The sequence below is a fragment of the Oncorhynchus masou genome, unplaced genomic scaffold, assembly GCF_036934945.1.
Source record: "Oncorhynchus masou masou isolate Uvic2021 unplaced genomic scaffold, UVic_Omas_1.1 unplaced_scaffold_1354, whole genome shotgun sequence".
NCBI lineage: Eukaryota > Metazoa > Chordata > Actinopteri > Salmoniformes > Salmonidae > Oncorhynchus > Oncorhynchus masou.
In genome coordinates, this window is record NW_027003433.1 from 100,516 (window position 1) to 127,656 (window position 27,141).

Below are 27,141 nucleotides of genomic sequence, written 5' to 3' on the forward strand. Positions count from 1 at the left end.
TGGATTTGTGCCTATAGGCGACGTTGTTGCCAGTCCTGTCTGGTCCAGCGATGATGGGTTTGTGCCTATAGGCGACGTTGTTGCCAGTCCTGTCTGGTCCAGCGATGATGGATTTGAGCCTATAGGCGACGTTGTTGCCAGTCCTGTCTGGTCCAGCGACGATGGGTTTGTGCCTATAGGCGACGTTGTTGCCAGTCCTGTCTGGTCCAGCGACGATGGGTTTGTGCCTATAGGCGACGTTGTTGCCAGTCCTGTCTGGTCCAGCGATGATGGGTTTGTGCCTATAGGCGACGTTGTTGCCAGTCCTGTCTGGTCCAGCGATGATGGATTTGAGCCTATAGGCGACGTTGTTGCCAGTCCTGTCTGGTCCAGCGACGATGGGTTTGTGCCTATAGGCGACGTTGTTGCCAGTCCTGTCTGGTCCAGCGACGATGGGTTTGTGCCTATAGGCGACGTTGTTGCCAGTCCTGTCTGGTCCAGCGACGATGGGTTTGTGCCTATAGGCGACGTTGTTGCCAGTCCTGTCTGGTCCAGCGACGATGGGTTTGTGCCTATAGGCGACGTTGTTGCCAGTCCTGTCTGGTCCAGCGACGATGGGTTTGTGCCTATAGGCGACGTTGTTGCCAGTCCTGTCTGGTCCAGCGACGATGGGTTTGTGCCTATAGGCGACGTTGCCAGTCCTGTCTGGTCCAGCGACGATGGGTTTGTGCCTATAGGCGACGTTGTTGCCAGTCCTGTCTGGTCCAGCGACGATGGGTTTGTGCCTATAGGCGACGTTGTTGCCAGTCCTGTCTGGTCCAGACGATGGGTTTGTGCCTATAGGCGACGTTGTTGCCAGTCCTGTCTGGTCCAGACGATGGGTTTGTGCCTATAGGCGACGTTGTTGCCAGTCCTGTCTGGTCCAGCGACGATGGGTTTGTGCCTATAGGCGACGTTGTTGCCAGTCCTGTCTGGTCCAGCGACGATGGGTTTGTGCCTATAGGCGACGTTGTTGCCAGTCCTGTCTGGTCCAGATGATGGGTTTGTGCCTATAGGTGACGTTGTTGCCAGTCTTGTCTGGTCCAGCGACGATGGGTTTGTGCCTATAGGCGACGTTGTTGCCAGTCCTGTCTGGTCCAGCGATGATGGATTTGAGCCTATAGGCGACGTTGTTGCCAGTCCTGTCTGGTCCAGCGACGATGGGTTTGTGCCTATAGGCGACGTTGTTGCCAGTCCTGTCTGGTCCAGCGACGATGGGTTTGTGCCTATAGGCGACGTTGTTGCCAGTCCTGTCTGGTCCAGCGACGATGGGTTTGTGCCTATAGGCGACGTTGTTGCCAGTCCTGTCTGGTCCAGCGACGATGGGTTTGTGCCTATAGGCGACGTTGTTGCCAGTCCTGTCTGGTCCAGCGACGATGGGTTTGTGCCTATAGGCGACGTTGTTGCCAGTCCTGTCTGGTCCAGCGACGATGGGTTTGTGCCTATAGGCGACGTTGTTGCCAGTCCTGTCTGGTCCAGCGACGATGGGTTTGTGCCTATAGGCGACGTTGTTGCCAGTCCTGTCTGGTCCAGCGACGATGGGTTTGTGCCTATAGGCGACGTTGTTGCCAGTCCTGTCTGGTCCAGCGACGATGGGTTTGTGCCTATAGGCGACGTTGTTGCCAGTCCTGTCTGGTCCAGCGACGATGGGTTTGTGCCTATAGGCGACGTTGTTGCCAGTCCTGTCTGGTCCAGCGACGATGGGTTTGTGCCTATAGGCGACGTTGTTGCCAGTCCTGTCTGGTCCAGCGACGATGGGTTTGTGCCTATAGGCGACGTTGTTGCCAGTCCTGTCTGGTCCAGCGACGATGGGTTTGTGCCTATAGGCGACGTTGTTGCCGGTGATGTCTGATGAGGACCTGCCTGAAAACAGGCCTACAAGCCTGCAGTCCAGCCTCTCTCAGCCTATTGCAGAGAGCCTGAGCAGTGCTGGAGGGATTGTGCGTTCCTGGTGTAACCCGGGCAGTGTTGTTGCAATCCTGTACCTTTCCCGCAATCGGACGTACCGATCCTGTGCAGGCGTTGTTACACGTGGTCTGCCACTTCGAGGACGATCAGCTGTCCGTCCTGTCTCCCTGTAGCACAGTCTTAGGCGACTCACAGTATGGACATTGCAATTTATCCGCAGTCCTCATGTCTCCTTGCAGCATGCCTAAGGCATGTTCACGCAGATGAGCAGGGACCCTGGCCATCTTTTGGTGTTTTTCAGAGTCAGTAGAAATGTGTAAATATTTGTATGAACATAAGATTCAACTGAGACATAAACTGAATAAGTTCCACAGACATGTGACTAATAGAAATGTAATAATGTGTCCCTGAACAAAATTGGGGGAGAGGTTAAAATTTAATGTCCTAAGTTTTCAAAGCTGTGACCTTAATTGCCTACCGTTCCACAGGTGGATGTTCATTAATTGTTTATAGTTTTTATTTATTTAACTAGGCAAGTCAGTTAAGAACAAATTCTTATTTTCAATGACGGCCTAGGAACAGTGGGTTAACTTCCTAGCCTCTCGACCGTACGTAGCCCCGCGACCGTACGTAGCCCCTCGACCGTACGTAGCCCCGCGACCGTACGTAGCCCCGCGACCGTACGTAGCCCCGCGACCGTACGTAGCCCCTCGACCGTAAGTAGCCCTCGACCGCACGTAGCCTCTCGACCGTACGTAGCCTCTCGACCGTACGAGCCTCTCGACCGCACGTAGCCTCCTCGACCGCACGTAGCCCCCGCGACCGTACGTAGCCTCTCGACCGTACGTAGCCTCTCGACCGTAAGTAGCCTCTCGACCGTACGTAGCCTCTCGACCGTACGTAGCCTCTCGACCGTACGTAGCCCCGCGACCGTACGTAGCCTCTCGACCGTACGTAGCCCCGCGTCCGTACGTAGCCCCTCGACTGTACGTAGCCTCTCTACTGTTGTTTTTATTTCTTTACTTACCTATTGTTCACCTAATACCTTTTTTTTTACTTAAAAATTGCGCTGTTGGTTAAGGGCTTGTAAGTAAGCATTTCACTGTAAGGTCTACGTTGTATTCGGAGCACGTGACAAATGCACTTTGATTTGGCAGATCAGCCGGAGCTCCTACTTCTCCTGTGGAACACTTGCTGTACAGATGTAGGATCTTAATTTGAGCCAGTTTGTTACAGCTGGAAAATTATCCTGCAGCATCAGGAAAAGTGAATTATTATATGGATTATATTTAATGGACATTTTGGTAGGGGTTGATACATTCTCAGTTAGGGCAAATCAAGTCTTGACATTTCAATGTGTAAATTACACACTTTAGAAGCCTTTTTCAAATGCAAATACACTACAACTTTGCTTTGCAAGAAAATTCTCAGGAACAAAAAATTAAGATCCTACATTTGTAGTATATTGCAACGTCAAAGTAATGGCAAGATTTATGTTGTCTCAACTATAGTATAACAATTATAAGCTCTTATCTACTCATGTAGAAAGATAAAGAGAAAATCCTTATAGATACACAAAATAGCACATCTGCCATTTTGGAATATCAAAATACCTGATATCAAAAGAAACACATCAAATGGCACACCTTTCCAGGTAGAGAGGACCTTTAATGCATTCTGGGTCATGGATAGAGAGTGTACTGTGTATCTGTAATGACACTGTACTGTATATCTGTATGGACAGTACTGTATATCTGTATGGACTGTACTGTATGTCTGTGTGGACAGTACTGTACTGTATATCTGTGTGGACAGTACTGTATATCTGTGTGGACAGTACTGTATATCTGTGTGGACAGTACTGTATATCTGTATGGACTGTACTGTACTGTATATCTGTGTGGACTGTACTGTATATCTGTGTGGACAGTACTGTACTGTATATCTGTATGGACTGTACTGTATGTCTGTATGGACTGTACTGTACTGTATATCTGTGTGGACAGTACTGTATATCTGTGTGGACTGTACTGTATATCTGTGTGGACTGTACTGTATATCTGTGTGGACAGTACTGTACTGTATATCTGTATGGACAGTACTGTATATCTGTGTGGACTGTACTGTATGTCTGTGTGGACAGTACTGTATATCTGTATGGACTGTACTGTATGTCTGTATGGACTGTACTGTATATCTGTATGGACTGTACTGTATATCTGTATGGACTGTACTGTATGTCTGTGTGGACAGTACTGTATATCTGTGTGGACTGTACTGTATATCTGTGTGGACAGTACTGTACTGTATATCTGTATGGACTGTACTGTATGTCTGTATGGACTGTACTGTATGTCTGTATGGACTGTACTGTATGTCTGTGTGGACAGTACTGTATGTCTGTGTGGACAGTACTGTACTGTATATCTGTATGGACTGTACTGTATGTCTGTATGGACTGTACTGTATGTCTGTATGGACTGTACTGTATATCTGTGTGGACAGTACTGTATATCTGTATGGACTGTACTGTATGTCTGTGTGGACAGTACTGTATATCTGTGTGGACTGTACTGTATATCTGTGTGGACTGTACTGTATATCTGTGTGGACTGTACGTCTGTGTGGACTGTACATCTGTGTGGACTGTACATCTGTGTGGACAGTACTGTATATCTGAAAGGACTGTACTGTATATCTGTATGGACAGTACTGTACTGTATGTCTGTGTGGACAGTACTGTATATCTGTATGGACTGTACTGGATATCTGTGTGGACAGTACTGTACTGTATATCTGTATGGACAGTGTTCTATTTGCAGAGTGTCTAAGCCAGAGATAAGACTGCTTTTAGTGTACTACCCCTCTGTGTCACCTTGTAATGAATAGCTGCTTTATGGTCCAGGGCCAAGGACACCTGGCACACAGGCAGAACGCCTGCGCAGGGTACGTCAATGCTTTTCACCTTTCAGACCAGAGAACAAAGTACACAGGAGAGACACCTGTGACATATACATGATTTTGGATACACAATTCTGGGAATATTATTGTCAACACCAAAGGGCCTAAATCTACCGAAACAACTACCTGGATGGGTGAACAATCGTGGAGTAACTGGGCTCTGAGGATTTAATGGATACTGTTTGGCAAATGGATTGTACCTGAGAGACGTAAACTGAAGTCGGAGAGAAGGTTGTCAACGGAACTACCAGCCAGGACTCCATTTTGGAGAAAAGGTAAGGTTCACATTCTGCCTTTCCCTTCTCTACTGACTGTGGAGACGGGAAACCATTAGCTTCCTTCTAACAGTCAGTAGAGAAGGAAAACCATTAGCTTCCTTCTAACAGTCAGTAGAGAAGAGAAACCATTAGCTTTCTTCTAACAGTCAGTGGAGACCGAAAACCATTAGCTTCCTTCTAACAGTCAGTAGAGAAGAGAAACCATTAGCTTTCTTCTAACAGTCAGTGGAGACCGAAAACCATTAGCTTCCTTCTAACAGTCAGTAGAGACTTTAAAACCATTAGCTTCCTTCTAACAGTCAGTAGAGACGGAAAACCATTAGCTTCCTTCTAACAGTCAGTAGAGACTGAAAACCATTAGCTTCCTTCTAACAGTCAGTAGAGACTGAAAACCATTAGCTTCCTTCTAACAGTCAGTAGAGACGGGAAACCATTAGCTTCCTTCTAACAGTCAGTAGAGAAGGAAAACCATTAGCTTCCTTCTAACAGTCAGTAGAGAAGAGAAACCATTAGCTTTCTTCTAACAGTCAGTGGAGACTGAAAACCATTAGCTTCCTTCTAACAGTCAGTAGAGACTGAAAACCATTAGCTTCCTTCTAACAGTCAGTAGAGACTGAAAACCATTAGCTTCCTTCTAACAGTCAGTAGAGACTGAAAACCATTAGCTTCCTTCTAACAGTCAGTAGAGACGGAAAACCATTAGCTTCCTTCTAACAGTCAGTAGAGACTGAAAACCATTAGCTTCCTTCTAACAGTCAGTAGAGACGGAAAACCATTAGCTTCCTTCTAACAGTCAGTAGAGACTGAAAACCATTAGCTTCCTTCTAACAGTCAGTAGAGACTGAAAACCATTAGCTTCCTTCTAACAGTCAGTAGAGACCTGAAAACCATTAGCTTCCTTCTAACAGTCAGTAGAGACGAAAACCATTAGCTTCCTTCTAACAGTCAGTAGGGAGGGAAAACCATTAGCTTCCTTCTAACAGTCAGTAGAGACGAAAACCATTAGCTTCCTTCCTTAACAGTCAGTAGAGACAGAAAACCATTAGCTTCCTTCTAACAGTCAGTAGAGACGGAAAACCATTAGCTTCCTTCTAACAGTCAGTAGAGACAGAAAACCATTAGCTTCCTTCTAACAGTCAGTAGAGACGGAAAACCATTAGCTTCCTTCTAACAGTCAGTAGAGACGGAAAACAATTAGCTTCCCTCTAACAGTCAGTAGAGACGAAAACCATTAGCTTCCTTCCTTAACAGTCAGTAGAGAAAGCTAATGGTTTTCCGTCTCCACTGACTGTTAGAAGGAAGCTAATGGTTTCTCTTCTCTACTGACTGTTAGAAGGAAGCTAATGGTTTTAGTATTTACAACACTCCCATTTGATTACTGTCTCTCAGCTTTGTTCAGGATATTTTAGTCAAAGCTCTGTGTAAATCTTTAAGATGAATATTTCCACTTTGTTTTTTTCTTTTTTTTGTGTCTTTTTCAAAAGGCCACTTGAATTGTTAGTGGTTCATAAGCATCCAGATGTTTATCTGGGACTGACTGATGTTTTTTACCAAATCATTTTGAACGTCCTTCTTCATCAACATAAGGCTGACCGTTTCTCATAATGTATCGGCTGACTTCAGTGTGTCATTCATTCATAGGACTAAACTGACAATGTTATAAAGTCAATATCGAGGAGAAAACAGCCTCGTTATTCACAGCAGGTTAGTCACTGTGTCTTTGTCCCAAATGACAGACTATTCCCAAAATAGTCCTTATGGGCCCTGGTCGAAAGCTGTGTACAAAGGCAACAGGGTGTCATTTGGGATGCATGGTGTATGTTATTACAGAAAGCCTCTCGTGTGTAAAGCCAAAGCAATTACACATTTCCCTAAATGAGCTGAGCTGAGAGAGACAAACTGTCCGTATCCCCTGGTAACAGACCAGCCAAAGCCATTACACGTTCCCTAAATGAGCTGAGAGAGACTAGAGACAACAGTAATGATGATGATTAATCATGGATTAGCTATAATGTACAGTATATTACACACACACACACACACACACACACACACAATAAATAATTATTATTACACCATATATAACGACATGACAGCAGTCAGGAACGTTGTGAAGCGTGAAGAATCAGTGGTTTTCGTTAGGAAAGCTTGAGTGCGTCGGCTGCTTGCAGAGACAGAGAGACGACTACAGTTGAACTGATTCCCAGTGAGAAGCACTGAGGCCAACGGAAGACGGATGGACCGTTTGGTGAATAGAGAAAGGCCTTCCTGGAAGAGCAACACAAAGTGAAGAGCAGGAAGACGGATGGACCGTTTGGTCAATAGAGAAAGGCCTTCCTGGAAGAGCAACACAAAGTGAAGAGCAGGAAGACGGATGGACCGTTTGGTCAATAGAGAAAGGCCTTCCTGGAAGAGCAACACAAAGTGAAGAGCAGGAAGACGGATGGACCGTTTGGTCAATAGAGAAAGGCCTTCCTGGAAGAGCAACACAAAGTGAAGAGCAGGAAGACGGATGGACCGTTTGGTCAATAGAGAAAGGCCTTCCTGGAAGAGCAACACAAAGTGAAGAGCAGGAAGACGGATGGACCGTTTGGTCAATAGAGAAAGGCCTTCCTGGAAGAGCAACACAAAGTGAAGAGCAGGAAGACGGATGGACCGTTTGGTGAATAGAGAAAGGCCTTCCTGGAAGAGCAACACAAAGTGAAGAGCAGGAAGACGGATGGACCGTTTGGTCAATAGAGAAAGGCCTTCCTGGAAGAGCAACACAAAGTGAAGAGCAGGAAGACTGATGGACCGTTTGGTCAATAGAGAAAGGCCTTCCTGGAAGAGCAACACAAAGTGAAGAGCAGGAAGACGGATGGACCGTTTGGTCATTAGAGAAAGGCCTTCCTGGAAGAGCAACACAAAGTGAAGAGCAGGAAGACGGATGGACCGTTTGCTCAATAGAGAAAGGCCTTGTGGCAGGTTGACTTTCAGTTTGGCCACTAGGTTTTCCTGACAGAAATAGTTTGTTAGGCTACTGTTTTCCTGACAGAAATAGTTTGACCTAGGGCAGTAGGTTTTCCTGACAGAAATAGTTTGACCTAGGGCAGTAGGTTTTCCTGATAGAAATAGTTTGACCTTGGGCAGTAGGTTTTCCTGATAGAAATAGCAGAGCCTCCAATTTTCTAAGAGTCTGGAGTTACATTCAAAGCCTACCATGCAAGCCTGAAAAGGAATAGGTTGGGGTTTTTTCCATTTTGTGTGTTTACCTCCTTATGAACATGCTTGGGCCTACACAGTGCTCAAGCCTAGGCCTTGCCTACTGTTTCACCCCCAATAACAGTTGTGTATCTCAGGCAGCTGATCACCATGGAGCCCCCCGGAGGACTCCCAGTGCCCGTTGATGTTCTGGGAGAGAATGAAGCGTTGCAGCAGTTCTTTGATGGTAAGAAATTCTATAGTTGTGTCCCAAAACAGCACCCTATTCCCGTGTGTGTGTGTGTGTGTGTGTGTGTGTGAGGGTTGTGCGAGTCAGAGGAAGCTGGTGGGAGGTACTTTAGGAGGATGGGCTCATTGTAATGGCTGGGATGGAATAAATGGAACGGTATCAAACACATAGAAACCACATGTTTGACTCCGTTGCCTTAATTCTATTCCAGCCATTACAATGAGCCCATCCTCCTAAACATCCTCCCACCAGCCTCCTCTGGTGTGTGAGTGAATGTGTGTGGCATTATGAGTGTGTGTGTTTTCAACACGTAATCCTTAGGGGAAGTAATGTTGTTCCTGAGGTGTCTTAGCTGATCCCACAACATTAATGTCAAAGGCCTTTTCACAGAAATATGAAGTGGCTAAAGCTCTCAGGGTCTGGACAGAATTATCAATATGAGAGTGATAGAGGGAGAAGAGAGAGGGGGGAAAGGGAGAAGAGAGAGGGGGAAAGGGAGAAGAGAGAGGGGGAAAGGGAGAAGAGAGAGGGGGAAAGGGGGAGAGAGAGAGGGTGGGGTGGGTGGAGGAGAGAGAGGGGGAAAGGGAGAGAGAGGGGGAAAGGGAGAGAGAGGGGGAAAGGGAGAGAGAGGGGGAAAGGGAGAGAGAGAGGGGGAAAGGGAGAGAGAGAGGGTGGGGTGGAGGAGAGAGAGGGGGAAAGGGAGAGAGAGGGGGGAAAGGGAGAGAGAGAGGGGGAAAGGGAGAGAGAGGGGGGGAAAGGGAGAAAGAGGGGGAAAGGGAGAGAGAGGGGGTGAGAGAGGGGAGCGGGAGAGAGGGTGGGGTGGGGTGGGAGGAGAGAGGGTGGGGGGGGGGTTGGAGAGGGGGAGGGTGGCGAGGGGGTTGGGGAGAGAGCGAGGGGGTCCTGGGGGGAGAGGGGGTGGGGGAGAGAGAGGGGGAAAGGGAGAGAGAGAGGGGGAAAGGGAGAGAGGGGGGGAAAGGGAGAGAGAGGGGGAAAGGGAGAGAGAGGGGGAAAGGGAGAGAGAGAGGGGGAAAGGGAGAGAGAGGGGGAAAGGGAGAGAGAGAGGGGTGGGGTGGAGGAGAGAGAGGGGGAAAGGGAGAGAGAGAGGGGGAAAGGGAGAGAGAGAGGGGGAAAGGGAGAGAGAGGGGGAAAGGGAGAAAGAGGGGGAAAGGGAGAGAGAGGGGGTGAGAGAGGGGAGCGGGAGAGAGGGTGGGGTGGGGTGGAGGAGAGAGGGGGGGGGGTTGGAGAGGGGGAGGGTGGCGAGGGGGTGGGGGAGAGAGCGAGGGGGTCCTGGGGGGGAGAGGGGGTGGGGGAGAGAGAGAGGGAGAAAGGCTCTGATTCGATGTCTCTAACCTTTCAGAACAGTCAAATGATCACCCGTCAGGTGTTACGATGACCCAAAGTTCATCTTCCCAAAGTTGCTCTCGATGGTGCAGTGGTTGTATTTGGAGAGGACCCGGGTTAGTTAGGATGCCGAATTTCTTCAGCCGCCTTAGGAAGTAGAGACGCTGTTGTGCCCTCTTGACAAGAGAGGTGGTGTTGTCTGTCCATGATAAGTACTCTGTGATGTGGATGCCGAGGAACTTAAAACGCGTGACTCTCTCTACCGCAGTCCCGCTGATGTGGATCGGGGCGTGTTCCCTCCTCTGCTTCCTGAAGTCAACAACAAACTCATTTTTGGTTGTTGTTGCTGACATTGATGGAGAGTTTGTTGTCCTGACACCACAATGCCAGTTCACTTACCTCCTCCCTATAGGCTGACTCGTTGTTCTTGGTAGGTTATCAGGCCTACAACCGTGGTGTCGTCATGGAGACTAGATGATGGAGTTGGTGTGGTGCAAAGCCACACAGTCGTGAATGGTGGATGAACAGGAAGTACAGCAGAGGACTGGGGACACACCCCCGGGGGGGCCCTCTGTGGAGAAGGTGTTGTTGCCAATCCTCACAGCCTGTGGTCTGCCCGTCAGGTGTCCTGACCCAGGGCTTTGAGTTTGGTAACAAACTTGAGGGAACAATAGTGTTGAATGCTGAACTGTAGTCAATGAACAGCATTCTCACATAGGTGTTCCTCTTTCCAGGTGTAAGTGGGTCCAGTGGGCCTGACATGCTGGCCTTGATGTGGGCCATGACCAGCCTCTCCGGGCACTTCATGAGGACTGAGGTGAGCGCGACGGGGCGATAGACATTTGGGCGTGCCACTTTATTTTTCTTGGGCACTGGGATGATGGTGGTCTCCTTAAAGCAGGTGGGGACTACAGCCTGGGACAGGGACAGGTTGAAGATGTCAGAGAAGACTAGCTGGTCAGCACACACTCTGAAGACAGGGAGTATTCACTCTTCTTCTGAGAGTTTTCCTCACATCAACCTCAGAGAGTGAAAGCACCTGGTTGTCTGGAGCAGCGAGAGACTTCCTGGTTGTCTGGAGGAGCGAGAGACTTCCTGGTTGTCTGGAGGAGCGAGAGACTTCCTGGTTGTCTGGAGGAGCGAGAGACTTCCTGGTTGTCTGGAGGAGCGAGAGACTTCCTGGTTGTCTGGAGGAGCGAGAGACTTCCTGGTTGTCTGGAGGAGCGAGAGACTTCCTGGTTGTCTGGAGGAGCGAGAGACTTCCTGGTTGTCTGGAGGAGCGAGAGACTTCCTGGTTGTCTGGAGGAGCGAGAGACTTCCTGGTTGTCTGGAGGAGCGAGAGACTTCCTGGTTGTCTGGAGGAGCGAGAGACTCCCGGGTTGTCTGGAGGAGCGAGAGACTTCCCGGGTTGTCTGGAGCAGCGAGAGACTTCCCGGGTTGTCTGGAGGAGCGAGAGACTTCCCGGGTTGTCTGGAGGAGCGAGAGACTTCCCGGGTTGTCTGGAGGAGCGAGAGACTTCCCGGGTTGTCTGGAGGAGCGAGAGACTTTCCGGGTTGTCTGGAGGAGCGAGAGTCTTCCCGGGTTGTCTGGAGGAGCGAGAGACTTCCCGGGTTGTCTGGAGGAGCGAGAGACTTCCTGGTTGTCTGGAGGAGCGAGAGACTTCCTGGTTGTCTGGAGGAGCGAGAGTCTTCCCGGATTGTCTTGCTATTGTATGCCTCGAAACAAGAATAGAATGTGTTAAACTCAGCTGGGAGCTTCGGTGGGCACCACACAGCTGGATTTGCCTTTTGTAGTCTGTGATAGTCTGTGGTCCTTGCCACATGCGTTGTGAGTCTGAGTTGTGGAACATCAATTCAGCGCCCCACAGAGTCATCGGGATCCATTCTGCTGACATTGAATGCTGCAGTACGGGCTCTCTGCATTGCACGGATATCTCCGTTCATCCAGGGTTTTTGGTTGGGGGTATGTCCGGATTGTTATTGTGGGTACAACATCATCAACACATTTCCTAATGAAGCCGGTGACTGACCATGTATACTGAAAACAAATATAAATGTAAAGTGTTGGTCACATGTTTCAAGAGCTGAAATAAAAGATCCCGGTTCTGTGTTGATAGTTCTACGAAAGCGTGGTCCTCTTCCCTACTCACACATTCCATATCTGGAGTTAAAGTTCAAAGGAGCCAGTTATTTCATGTTTTGTAGGCTAAAAATGGACAGCATACGAGGACAGATAAGATGCTTATGACAATTGCAATACGGTCATAGAGTTAGCAGACCAGAGACACTTCCCAGCCCCGTATCTACACAGGTGCAGCAGAGCTCTGACGTCATGGGCAGCTCAAGGCCACCTGTCCCACAATCAGTCACACAGTAATTAGATCAAGGCCAAACGCATCACTCTCAGGGACAAGCTAGAAGGACATTCTTTAAAGAACTTTAAAAAATGTTTTTTAAGTTCAGGTCTTTGTTTGTTGCGTGAGTGTTTGTGACTGTAAAATGTCTCCTTGCATTTAACTTGGGTACATGCTAAGTATGTATTTGGTATACTAGGTATGTATTTGGTATGCATTTGGTATGCTTGGTATGCATTTGGTATGCTAGGTATGTATTTGGTATGCTAGGTATGTATTTGGTATGCTAGGTATGTATTTGGTATGCAAGGTATGTATTTGGTATGCTAGGTATGTATTTGGTATGTATTTGGTATGCTAGGTATGTATTTGGTATGCTAGGTATGTATTTTACCCAGGTCTTGTCCATAATATGTGTCCTGTCCTAGTCACTACACTGATGTGTTGGAAGCAGAGCCCAGCCAGTACTGTGTGTGTACATCTATATACAGGCTGTATATGGCTCTGAGGTGAGCTCACCGTAGACATAGACTCCCCTACTGATGCATTTGGACAGTGAAGCAAAAACATTTCATTTGGCTCTAAACTCCAGCATTTTGGATTTGAGTTCAAATGTTTTATATAAAGCAACAGTACAGAATGTCACCTTTTTTTTTTAAATTTGAGGATACTTTCATATATTTCTGTTTGACCATTTTAGAAATAAATGTCCTTTATGTATCTTGTCCTCCCCAGTATTTTTTTTGAAACTGCACTGTTGGTTTTCGGGCTCGTAAGTAAGTAAGCATTTCACTGTAAGGTCTACCTGTTGTATACGGAGCATGTGACTAATAAAGATTTGATTTGAAGGGGTCATAAGTATTTGGACTAAATTCACTTCTGGTGTATTTAAGCAGTATATATGGGACCAGACACTAAGCTTCTGCCTACATGTAATACGCAGGGGAGTGTACACACAGTAGATACACAGCAGGACTGGGACATCAACCACAGCACACACTGAGCAGTCATTTCTTCTAGCGACCTGCCTCTTTTCTGGCTGATAACAGTGATTACTGCTGTCTCCTACAGGACAGGGAGCCTCTATGAGAGCTGTGTCCTGGCTGATAACAGTTATTACTACTGTCTCCTACAGGCCAGGGAGCCTCTATGAGAGCTGTGTCCTGGCTGATAGCAGTTATTACTACTGTCTCCTACAGGACATGGAGCCTCTATGAGAGCTGTGTCCTGGCTGATAACAGTGATTACTACTGTCTCCTACAGTACAGGGAGCCTCTATGAGAGCTGTGTCCTGGCTGATAGCAGTGATTACTACTGTCTCCTACAGGACAGGGAGCCTCTATGAGAGCTGTGTCCTGGCTGATAGCAGTGATTACTACTGTCTCCTACAGGACAGGGAGCCGCTATGAGAGCTGTGTCCTGGCTGATAGCAGTGATTACTACTGTCTCCTACAGGACAGGGAGCCTCTATGAGAGCTGTGTCCTGGCTGATAACAGTGGTCACTACTGTCTCCTACAGGACAGGGAGCCATGTATAGGGCAGGCTATAGCGAGCCTGTAGGTGATGGACCACACTTTGATACGCTGTAATGGTTACATACTGATATTAACGATGGGTTAGTTTCACCTGGTGACCTATAACCTTGGCAGATTCATGCTTTGTAGGGGAGAGAGAGAGAGCAAAATCTTGAGTGAGAGAGAGGGAGCAAGATTTAGAGAGAAAGATTTAGAGAGAAAGAGAGGGGAAGAGTGAGCAAGAATTAGAGAGAGAGAGGGAGCAAGATTTAGAGAGAGAGAGGGAGCAAGATTTAGAGAGAGAGGGAGCAAGATTTAGAGAGAGAGAGAGAGAGAGCAAGATTTAGAGAGAGAGAGGGAGCAAGATTTAGAGAGAGAGAGGGAGCAAGATTTAGAGAGAGAGAGGGAGCAAGATTTAGAGAGAGAGAGGGAGCAAGATTTAAAGAGAGAGAGGGAGCAAGATTTAAAGAGAGAGAGGGAGCAAGATTTAAAGAGAGAGAGGAGCAAGATTTAAAGAGAGAGGGAGCAAGATTTAGAGAGAGGGGGAGCAAGATTTAAAGAGAGAGAGGGAGCAAGATTTAGAGAGAGAGAGGGAGCAAGATTTAGAGAGAGAGAGGGAGCAAGATTTAAAGAGAGAGAGGGAGCAAGATTTAAAGAGAGAGAGGGAGCAAGATTTAAAGAGAGAGAGGGAGCAAGATTTAAAGAGAGAGAGGGAGCAAGATTTAGAGAGAGGGGGAGCAAGATTTAAAGAGAGAGAGGGAGCAAGATTTAGAGAGAGAGAGGGAGCAAGATTTAGAGAGAGAGAGGGAGCAAGATTTAAAGAGAGAGAGGGAGCAAGATTTAAAGAGAGAGAGGGAGCAAGATTTAAAGAGAGAGGGAGCAAGATTTAGAGAGAGGGGGAGCAAGATTTAAAGAGAGAGAGGGAGCAAGATTTAAAGAGAGAGAGGGAGCAAGATTTGCAGAGAGGGAGGGAGCAAGATTTTTAGAGCAAGATTTTTACAGATAAAGAGAGCAAGATTGGGAGAGGGAGCAAGATTTAGAGGAGAGCAGGTGAACCAGAATGAGGCACTTGTGAAATGTAATGAAAAGTGTGTTTGTTTCCAGGATGCCAGGATATGAGTGGGGTCCTGGAGAGGGCTGTGGTGGACACCAGCATACTGGAACAGTACCTCAGCAACGACATGGACCCAACATTGTAAGCATCCATGTTTACTTTATTGTACCTGAGGGTAAATCTGTTTCCAGGACCATCTAATACCTGGTGAGCATCCATGTTTACTTTATTGTACCTGAGGGTAAATCTGTTTCCAGGACCATCTAATACCTGGTGAGCATCCATGTTCTTAGTCCATCTACCCCCCTTAAACACAGCAGCTGTGTTAAATGGAATGGATGACACACATAAGTGTTCACAACACAACGGCACAATGCTAGAGCTGGGGTGGCCAACCCTCCTCCTGGAGACCTACTGGTTCTGCAGGCTTTTGTTCCTGCCCTACACTGTACCTGCTGCAGGTGGGCAGCTCTCCACCATGGCACCAACAGCTACAGCTGTAGGCTTTGTTGTTAACTAGTCAAGACAATGACACGTTAGGTAAGCAGAGAGAGAGGCTAGTTCTAGTAACCTTGTCTTTGGAGGGCCATGTCTGACTGTGTCTTTGGAGGGCCATGTCTGACTGTGTCTTTGGAGGGCCATGTCTGACTGTGTCTTTGGAGGGCCATGTCTGACTGTGTCTTTGGAGGGCCGTGTCTGACTGTGACTTTGGAGGGACATGTCTGACTGTGTCTTTGGAGGGACATGTCTGACTGTGTCTTTGGAGGGCCGTGTCTGACTGTGTCTTTGGAGGGACATGTCTGACTGTGACTGTGTCTTTGGAGGGACGTGTCTCACTGTCTTTGGAGGGCCGTGTCTGACTGTGTCTTTGGAGGGACATGTCTGACTGTGTCTTTGGAGGGACATGTCTGACTGTGTCTTTGGAGGGCCGTGTCTGACTGTGTCTTTGGAGGGACATGTCTGACTCTGACTGTGTCTTTGGAGGGCCGTGTCTGACTGTCTTTGGAGGGCCGTGTCTGACTGTGTCTTTGGAGGGCCACGTCTGACTGTGACTGTGACTTTGGAGGGCCACGTCTGACTGTGACTGTGACTTTGGAGGGCCATGTCTGACTGTGTCTTTGGAGGGCCATGTCTGACTGTGACTTTGGAGGGCCACGTCTGACTGTGCCTTTGGAGGGCCACGTCTGACTGTGACTGTGACTTTGGAGGGCCGTGTCTGACTGTGACTTTGGAGGGACATGTCTGACTGTGTCTTTGGAGGGACATGTCTGACTGTGTCTTTGGAGGGCCGTGTCTGACTGTGTCTTTGGAGGGACATGTCTGACTGTGACTGTGTCTTTGGAGGGACGTGTCTCACTGTCTTTGGAGGGCCGTGTCTGACTGTGTCTTTGGAGGGACATGTCTGACTGTGTCTTTGGAGGGACATGTCTGACTGTGTCTTTGGAGGGCCGTGTCTGACTGTGTCTTTGGAGGGACATGTCTGACTCTGACTGTGTCTTTGGAGGGCCGTGTCTGACTGTCTTTGGAGGGCCGTGTCTGACTGTGTCTTTGGAGGGCCACGTCTGACTGTGACTGTGACTTTGGAGGGCCACGTCTGACTGTGACTGTGACTTTGGAGGGCCATGTCTGACTGTGTCTTTGGAGGGCCATGTCTGACTGTGACTTTGGAGGGCCACGTCTGACTGTGCCTTTGGAGGGCCACGTCTGACTGTGACTGTGACTTTGGAGGGACATGTCTGACTGTGTCTTTGGAGGGCCACGTCTGACTGTGTATTTGGAGGGCCACGTCTGACTGTGTCTTTGGAGGGACATGTCTGACTGTGTCTTTGGAGGGCCGTGTCTGACTGTGTCTTTGGAGGGACATGTCTGACTGTGTATTTGGAGGGCCGTGTCTGACTGTGTCTTTGGAGGGACATGTCTGACTGTGTATTTGGAGGGCCGTGTCTGACTGTGTCTTTGGAGGGCCGTGTCTGACTGTGACTGTGTCTTTGGAGGGCCGTGTCTGACTGTGTCTTTGGAGGGCCGTGTCTGACTGTGTCTTTGGAGGGCCGTGTCTGACTGTGTCTTTGGAGGGACATGTCTGACTGTGACTGTGTCTTTGGAGGGCCATGTCTGACTGTGTCTTTGGAGGGACATGTCTGACTGTGACTGTGTCTTTGGAGGGCCGTGTCTGACTGTGTCTTTGGAGGGACATGTCTGACTGTGTCTTTGGAGGGCCGTGTCTGACTGTGTCTTTGGAGGGACATGTCTGACTGTGTCTTTGGAGGGCCACGTCTGACTGTGTCTTTTGTCTTCCCAGCATGTTACCAGAGTCACCACCAGATTCTGGTTCAGAACCGTGTTCACCTCCGCAGATACCAGGTGAGCCACTGTGAAAATGAAACCTCTTCCTTTATTGGCAATAACTTATCAACAACGGTTGATAGGAATCTCTTTTAATGCCAAGTGTTACAAACAGTACAACCATGTCATAATAATAAAATGTTCCTATTTTAATGAATGATTGGACTGCCTTCGCCCCGTTCTTAACCTAGACTTGAGCTACTGCAACCAGGAAGTCTTTCAGACAGTGACACGTCCTCCAGCCTCATCGTGCCGATATAAAGAGCTGGCACCACAACCCCCACCACACCCAGGACTGCCATACCACCAGGGGCTGACTAACTCTTACACCAAGGCAGACACATCTCCAGGCTCACTGCCCCACAACCCCCCCCTCCACCACCCCCACTACCTGAGCCCAGGGAGAGTTATATACAGGCTAACACTGCCCCCACACCGCCCGTCCACCACAAGGCTCTCCAGCAGCATCAGCCTCCTCCACGCCAGGGCCTGGCAGACAGCTACCCCAGGGCCAACGCACCCCTGGTCCCAGAACTACCTCCAGGCCAAGCCCCATGCCTAGCCCCAGGCCTCGGGCTGCCCTCATCCTGCCGACTACCTGTGCCTGGATGCCCTTCAGAACCAGGATATTCATACCTGCCTCCCACAGCTGGTCAATACACAGGGTGAGAACTACTACTAAACTACAGTGCATAAACTACTAAACTACCGTACAGCACATAAACTACTAAACTACCGTGTACAGCACATAAACTACTAAACTACCGTACAGCACATAAACTACTAAACTACCGTACAGCACATAAACTACTAAACTACCGTACAGCACATAAACTACTAAACTACTGTACAGTACATAAACTACTAAACTACAGTACATAAACTACTAAACTACCGTTCAGTACATTTGGGTACATAAACTACTAAACTACCGCATAGTACATACAGTGGGGCAAAAAAGTACTTAGTCAACCACCAATTGTGCAAGTTCTCCCACTTAAAAAGATGAGAGGCTTGTAATTTATCATAGGTACACTTCAACTATGACATACAAAATGAGGGAAAAAAATCCAGAAAATCACATTGTAGGATTTTTAATGAATTTATTTGCAAATAATGGTGGAAAATAAGTATTTGGTCACCTACAAACAAGCAAGATTTCTGACTCTCACAGACCTGTAACTTCTTCTTTAAGAGGCTTCTCTGTCCTCCACTCGTTACCTGTATTAATGGCATCTGTTTGAACTTGTTATCAGTATAAAAGACACCTGTCCACAACCTCAAACAGTCACACTCCAAACTCTTTCTCATTTTGTCTGTCATAGTTGAAGTGTACCTATGATGAAAATTACAGGCCTCCCTCATCTTTTTAAGTGGGAGAACTTGCACAATTGGTGGCTGACTAAATACTTTGTTGCCCCACTGTATCAGTTTGAGAATGACAGTCAAAATATATTTTACTTCAACGGGATATGAATGTTTTAACAGTTCCCTCTTATCCTCTTCCTCCTCCTCTTCCTCCACAGGCTTATATTACCTGACTGTAGGAAGAGAAGACGAACAGAACCCCTTGAGGTACAGAACCATTTAGCAGCTGTTCCTATAGCAGGGGGCTCTGAGAGGGGAGGCGGTGACGTCCCGTCCTATGACAGTGACGGGGCCACAGAGAGCAGCTCTGGGATGGGGACCTATCAGCTCCTCACCTGGGATCGCTACCAGCCTGGCCTGTGGACACCGCTCTACAACAGTAACTATGACATCCTGTGAGTGTCCTTCTGCCTTGACGTTCCCTCACTCTTCACGAGGCTCATGCCTTCTAAACTGCCTGTCTTCGTCTCTAAACTCAAAGGCTATTCAACTAACGCTGCATTCTTTTAAGGGACTGGTTTTTGTTCAAGTTAAGCGCAGGGGGAGCAAATATTTTTCACTTTCCATGTCTGACAATGTCATAACTCATCAGTAGTATCTTAGTCATTTCTTAGCCAGCAGTAAAATCGTTTTAGTCGTGAGTCGTTGTAAACAAACCCCATTTGGTTAAATTATAGTATTAAATGGACACAATTGACTCCTACTGTATGTTATTCTTATCGTACTTGGTCATTCATAATTATAAATTGGGTGGTTTGAGCCCTGAATGCTGATTGGCTGAAAGATGTGGTATATCAGACAGTATACCACAACATGTATTTTTACTATTCTAATTACGTTGGTAACCAGTTTAAAATAGCAAAAAGGCATCTCATAAGTTTGTGGTACATTGCCAATATACCACAGTTAAGGGCTACCCTGTTCAAAGGCTCTTAAATATGTTGTCTTGCCCCTCCACCCTCTGACACAAACACAATCCATGTCTCCGTTGTCTCAGGGCTTTAAACTCCTTCTTTAACACGTCTCCTCCAACTTCATCTATACTGATTTGAAGTGGATTTAACAGGTGACATCAATAAGGGATCATATCTTTCACCTGGATTCACCTGGTCAGTGTGTGTCATGGAAAGAGCAGGTGTTCTTAATGTTTTGTCACTCAGTGTAGCTCGCTCTATCGTCTCTCCACAGCCCTTCCCCCGCTTACCATGTGGACACCGATAAAGGTTTCAACTACTCCACAGCTGACGAGTCCTTTGTGTGTCAGAAAAAGAACCATTTTCAGGTCACAGTTCACGTAGGGATGGCCGGAGACCCCCTGTACGTCAAAACCCCCAACGGCCCTGCGCCGATAGAGAGCTTCCACGTCAAGGTGTTTGGCGTGAAGGTTAGTTTAACGCCGTCCAAATATGCAACACAAACTTCCCTGGAACATCAGCGTTTGACCTCGGCAGACTACTTCAGATGATGTCAGTATGTAAGTTAGCAGAGTTGGGTAGATGACTTTCTAAATGCCCCCGTTACTCCCCAACCCTGCTAGTTATCTATACTTTGACTGTTTGTTCTCCCCAACCCTGCTAGTTATCTATACTTTGACCGTTTGTTCTCCCCAACCCTGGTAGTTATCTATACTTTGACCGTTTGTTCTCCCCAACCCTGCTAGTTATCTATACTTTGACCGTTTGTTCTCCCCAACCCTGCTAGTTATCTATACTTTGACCGTTTGTTCTCCCCAACCCTGCTAGTTATCTATACTTTGACCGTTTGTTCTCCCCAACCCTGCTAGTTATCTATACTTTGACTGTTTGTTCTCCCCAACCCTACTAGTTATCTATACTTTGACCGTTTGTTCTCATCAACCCTGCTAGTTATCTATACTTTGACCGTTTGTTCTCCCCAACCCTGCTAGTTATCTATACTTTGACTGTTTGTTCTCCCCAACCCTACTAGTTATCTATACTTTGACCGTTTGTTCTCATCAACCCTGCTAGTTATCTATACTTTGACCGTTTGTTCTCATCAACCCTGCTAGTTATCTATACTTTGACCGTTTGTTCTCCCCAACCCTGCTAGTTATCTATACTTTGACCGTTTGTTCTCCCCAACCCTGCTAGTTATCTATACTTTGACTGTTTGTTCTCCCCAACCCTGCTAGTTATCTATACTTTGACCGTTTGTTCTCATCAACCCTGCTAGTTATCTATACTTTGACTGTTTGTTCTCATCAACCCTGCTAGTTATCTATACTTTGACCGTTTGTTCTCCCCAACCCTGCTAGTTATCTATACTTTGACCGTTTGTTCTCCCCAACCCTGCTAGTTATCTATACTTTGACCGTTTGTTCTCCCCAACCCTGCTAGTTATCTATACTTTGACTGTTTGTTCTCCCCAACCCTACTAGTTATCTATACTTTGACCGTTTGTTCTCATCAACCCTGCTAGTTATCTATACTTTGACCGTTTGTTCTCCCCAACCCTGCTAGTTATCTATACTTTGACTGTTTGTTCTCCCCAACCCTACTAGTTATCTATACTTTGACCGTTTGTTCTCATCAACCCTGCTAGTTATCTATACTTTGACCGTTTGTTCTCATCAACCCTGCTAGTTATCTATACTTTGACCGTTTGTTCTCCCCAACCCTGCTAGTTATCTATACTTTGACCGTTTGTTCTCCCCAACCCTGCTAGTTATCTATACTTTGACCGTTTGTTCTCATCAACCCTGCTAGGTATCTATACTTTGACCGTTTGTTCTCATCAACCCTGCTAGTAATCTATACTTTGACCGTTTGTTCTCTGCAGCTTGAGGCACAGACTCACCAAGTCACCATAGAGCAGTCCCAGCCGGATCGCAGCAAGAAGCCATTCCTGCCAGTCAAGTGAGTGTCCCGTCCTCCATGTCACTATACTCTGTACTGTGGACTGCCGTGTTCAACGTTGGGAGTGTAATCTGTCATTCAATTCTGAACAATGACACAACTGTGATTCAAGAGGTATACGGTGCATAGCCAAAAAAGGGGCGATTTGTGTTGAATCTCGGGCCTAAATATCTGAATAACATCTCGTCCATCAGAGTGAGTCTACCAGGGGACAAGATCACGAGAGTTACTCTGGGAAGACTGCACTTCAGTGAGACCACTGCCAACAACATGAGGAAGAAGGGGAAACCCAACCCTGACCAGAGGTTTGTTATTGCCGTGTTATTGCCGTGTTATTGCCGTGTTATTGCCGTGTTATTGCCGTGTTATTGCCGTGTTATTGCCGTGTTATTGCCGTGTCACTGCCGTGTCACTGCCGTGTCACTGCCGTGTCACTGCCGTGTTATAGCCGTGTCACTGCCGTGTTACTGCCGTGTTACTGCCGTGTTACTGCCGTGTTACTGCCGTGTTACAGCCGTGTTACAGCCGTGTTACTGCCGTGTTACTGCCGTGTTACTGCCGTGTTACAGCCGTGTTACAGCCGTGTTACTGCCGTGCTACTGCCGTGCTACTGCCGTGCTACTGCCGTGTTACAGCCGTGCTACTGCCGTGCTACTGCCGTGCTACTGCCGTGCTACTAATATCGGCATTGAAAGCAGTTTCAACATGTCGTTCCATGTGTCCTTGTGTTATGACCAGGTACTTCCTGATGGTGGTGGGTCTGTACGCCACAGTGAGGGAAGAGAGTTACCTGCTGATAGCGTTCATGTCAGAGAGGATCGTAGTCAGGGTCAGTACTGAACCAGAAGTACCAAAGCAGGGATCATCAACTGTTAAGCAGATGTATTCTTTTTTTTCTCTCTGAAAACTTGGGGGGCCAAATGAGACCACCCCAGGGGCCAAATTCGGCGCGGAGGACACCAGTTGGGGAACCCTATACTAAAGTATTTAAAAGCATGAGACTCAAGCACTAAGTACTAAAGCATGGGACTCCTTGCTAAAATTAAGATTAAATAAAGAATATATAAAAACTAAATCAAATGTAGTTCCTACCATGATTCCATTGGACAATTAGTTCTAGAATGCACCGTGATCTGAATGGAACCAACCGTTACCAGAACTCTAAACTCTTTCGTGTTCCTCCACTACAGGCGTCGAACCCGGGCCAGTTTGAGAACGACAGTGAGGTGTTGTGGCAACGAGGACAGGCTCCGGACGCGGTGGTGTGCCAGGGGAGGGTGGGCATCAACACAGACACCCCCGATGAAGCCCTGGTGGTCTGTGGCAACGCTAAGATCATGGGGCAGGTTATGCATCCCTCCGACCGCCGCGCAAAACACAACATACAAGAGGTAGGAAGCAGCACATGCTCTTATATAATAGCTATCAAAATAAGGATTTTGGTGTGAAATAACAGGAAGGAACATAGAAATGCCTTCACAGTGGCCCAGGGAATGATATCGTACCTGACGGGACAATATTTCAACTGTGTAGGTGGATTCAACAGAGCAGTTGAAGAGAATATCTCAGATGAGGATTGTGGAGTATGACTACAAGCCTGAGTTCGCCTCAGAGATGGGGATCGATCACATACATGAAACGGGCATCCTAGCCCAGGAGGTGAAGGAGCTGCTGCCCACTGCTGTCAAAGTGGTGGGGGACATCACCTGTAGCGACGGAGAGAAGATCCACAACTTCCTCATGGTGGACAAAGTACGTGTCCGTCCGCATGAGATTTAAGGCCTGATAACATATGATCAGTGTGATAATCAGTATGAGGATTGTCAAGAGATCTGAGTTATGGTCCCACTTTGGGGCGGCAGGGAAGCCTAGTGGTTAGAGGCAGGGTAGCCTAGTGGTTAGAGGCAGGAAGCCTAGTGGTTAGAGGCAGGGTAGCCTAGTGGTTAGAGGCAGGGTAGCCTAGTGGTTAGAGGCAGGGTAGCCTAGTGGTTAGAGGCAGGGTGGCCTAGTGGTTAGAGGCAGGGTGGCCTAGTGGTTAGAGGCAGGGTGGCCTAGTGGTTAGAGGCAGGGTAGCCTAGTGGTTAGAGGCAGGGTAGCCTAGTGGTTAGAGGCAGGGTAGCCTAGTGGTTAGAGGCAGGGGATCCTAGTGGTTAGAGGCAGGGGAGCCTAGTGGTTAGAGGCAGGGGAGCCTAGTGGTTAGAGGCAGGGGAGCCTAGTGGTTAGAGGCAGGGGAGCCTAGTGGTTAGAGCCAGGGGAGCCTAGTGGTTAGAGGCAGGGGAGCCTAGTGGTTAGAGGCAGGGGAGCCTAGTGGTTAGAGGCAGGGGAGCCTAGTGGTTAGAGGCAGGGGAGCCTAGTGGTTAGAGGCAGGGGAGCCTAGTGGTTAGAGGCTGGGGAGCCTAGTGGTTAGAGGCAGGGTAGCCTAGTGGTTAGAGGCAGGGTAGCCTAGTGGTTAGAGGCAGGGTAGCCTAGTGGTTAGAGGCAGGGTAGCCTAGTGGTTAGAGGCAGGGTAGCCTAGTGGTTAGAGGCAGGGTAGCCTAGTGGTTAGAGGCAGGGTAGCCTAGGGGTTAGAGGCAGGGGATCCTAGTGGTTAGAGGCAGGGGATCCTAGTGGTTAGAGGCAGGGGAGCCTAGTGGTTAGAGGCAGGGGAGCCTAGTGGTTAGAGCCAGGGGAGCCTAGTGGTTAGAGGCAGGGGAGCCTAGTGGTTAGAGGCAGGGGAGCCTAGTGGTTAGAGGCAGGGGAGCCTAGTGGTTAGAGGCAGGGGAGCCTAGTGGTTAGAGGCTGGGGAGCCTAGTGGTTAGAGGCAGGGGATCCTAGTGGTTAGAGGCAGGGGATCCTAGTGGTTAGAGGCAGGGGATCCTAGTGGTTAGAGGCAGGGGATCCTAGTGGTTAGAGGCAGGGGATCCTAGTGGTTAGAGGCAGGGGATCCTAGTGGTTAGAGGCAGGGGATCCTAGTGGTTAGAGGCAGGGGATCCTAGTGGTTAGAGGCAGGGGAGCCTAGTGGTTAGAGGCAGGGGAGCCTAGTGGTTAGAGGCAGGGGAGCCTAGTGGTTAGAGGCAGGGTAGCCTAGTGTTCATTGCGGTGGGCCAGTAACCAAAAGGTTGCTGGATCGAATCCCCGAGATGACAAGGAAAAAAATCTGTCTTTGTGCCACTGAACAAGGCAGTTAACCCACTGTTCCCGGGTAGGCTGTCATTGTAAATAAGAATGTGTTCTTAACTGACTTGCCAAGTTAAATAAAAAATAAGATAAAGTTTTAGTTTGAAGAAGAAAATACTATGCTATTTGTCCCCCATAGGAGCAGATCTTCATGGAGAATGTAGGGGCTGTGAAGCAACTGTGTAAGGTGACTGACAACCTGGAGAACAGGATTCAGGAGCTGGAGGTGTGGAACACCCGGTCAGCCAAGCTAAAGGACATGGGCAGCCCTGCTAACAGCAGCAACCCTGCCAACAGCAGCACTAAAGGGTAATGTCACAGTGCCACCAGGGGGTGCTATTCTCTATGGCCTATTGCCTACAAGTTCTCTTTCAGTTTTCAAAATAATTTGGAGACACTGAGAGATTTTCACCCAACATAAAAACATTTGTTTTAGTACATTCAGCCAGTCGGTTTAGTCAGGTACTCAGGGACTCTTTTCAGATCCCTGCTGTGTTTTTAAAAAAAATTCAATTTTATTTAACCTTTATATAACTAGGCAAGTCAGTTAAGAACAAATTCTTATTTACAATGACAGCCAACACCGGCCAAACCCGTACGACGCTGGGCCAATTGTGTGCCGCCCTATGGGACTCCCAATCACGGCCGGTTGTGATACAGCCTGGTGTGTATGAGACGGTGGGGCTGTACTGAGGATGGTTGAGTTCTGGATGCGTTGTGTGTCTGTCTTTATGACCAGGGTCACTCTCATGGGGACCATCAACACTTTCTCAGCTCAACCATAACAGCCCTACGGCTTCTGCTTTATGGCTCCTGTACTGTCAAATATCTCCACTTTATTGTAGTTTAGGAATCTCGCCTTTTGGAAGGACTGAGTTTGTACTTGTAATGGACTGGATGACTGAATGCTCAACGTTCTTTGGTTTCCTAATACATTTTAAACTGTCATTATTTAACGTGTTGTTTCAACTGTCATTATTTAACGTGTTGTTTCAAATGTCATTATTTAACGTGTTGTTTCAAATGTCATTATTTAACGTGTTGTTTCAAATGTCATTATTTAACGTGTTGTTTCAAATGTCATTATTTAACGTGTTGTTTCAAATGTCATTATTTAACGTGTTGTTTCAAATGTCATTATTTAACGTGTTGTTTCAAATGTCATTATTTAACGTGTTGTTTCAAATATCATTATTTAACGTGTTGTTTCAAATGTCATTATTTAACGTGTTGTGTTTCAACTGTCATTATTTAACGTGTTGTGTTTCAACTGTCATTATTTAACGTGTTGTGTTTCAACTGTCATTATTTAACGTGTTTCAACTGTCATTATTTAACGTGTTTCAACTGTCATTATTTAACGCGTTTCAACTGTCATTATTTAACGTGCTGTGTTTCAACTGTCATTATTTAACGTGTTTCAACTGTCATTATTTAACGTGTTTCAACTGTCATTATTTAACGTGTTTCAACTGTCATTATTTTAACGTGTTTCAATTGTCATTATTTAACGTGTTTCAACTGTCATTATTTAACGTGTTTCAACTGTCATTATTTAATGTGTTGTGTTTCAACTGTCAGTATTTAATGTGTTTCAACTGTCATTATTTAACGTGTTGTGTTTCAACTGTCATTATTTAACGTGTTTCAACTGTCATTATTTAACGTGTTTCAACTGTCATTATTTAACGTGTTGTGTTTCAACTGTCATTATTTAACGTGTTTCAACTGTCATTATTTAACGTGTTTCAACTGTCATTATTTAATGTGTTGTGTTTCAACTGTCAGTATTTAATGTGTTGTGTTTCAACTGTCATTATTTAACGTGTTTCAACTGTCATTATTTAACATGTTTCAACTGTCATTATTTAACATGTTTCAACTGTCATTATTTAACGTGTTTCAACTGTCATTATTTAACGTGTTTCAACTGTCATTATTTTAACGTGTTTCAATTGTCATTATTTAACGTGTTTCAACTGTCATTATTTAACGTGTTTCAACTGTCATTATTTAACGTGCTGTGTTTCAACTGTCATTATTTAACGTGTTTCAACTGTCATTATTTAATGTGTTGTGTTTCAACTGTCAGTATTTAATGTGTTGTGTTTCAACTGTCATTATTTAACGTGTTTCAACTGTCATTATTTAACGTGTTTCAACTGTCATTATTTAACGTGTTTCAACTGTCATTATTTAACGTGCTGTGTTTCAACTGTCATTATTTAACGTGTTTCAACTGTCATTATTTAACGTGTTTCAACTGTCATTATTTTAACGTGTTTCAATTGTCATTATTTAACGTGTTTCAACTGTCATTATTTAACGTGTTTCAACTGTCATTATTTAACGTGTTTCAACTGTCATTATTTAATGTGTTGTGTTTCAACTGTCAGTATTTAATGTGTTTCAACTGTCATTATTTAACGTGTTGTGTTTCAACTGTCATTATTTAACGTGTTTCAACTGTCATTATTTAACGTGTTTCAACTGTCATTATTTAACGTGTTGTGTTTCAACTGTCATTATTTAACGTGTTG

At 46.9% G+C, this 27,141-nt stretch overlaps 1 pseudogene; it reads left to right on the plus strand.

Annotated features, from left to right (window-relative positions):
* The first annotated feature begins 4,875 nt into the window (after window positions 1–4,875).
* The window catches only part of LOC135530493 (myelin regulatory factor-like protein), a 37,260-nt pseudogene continuing 14,994 nt past the window's right edge, over window positions 4,876–27,141 (plus strand).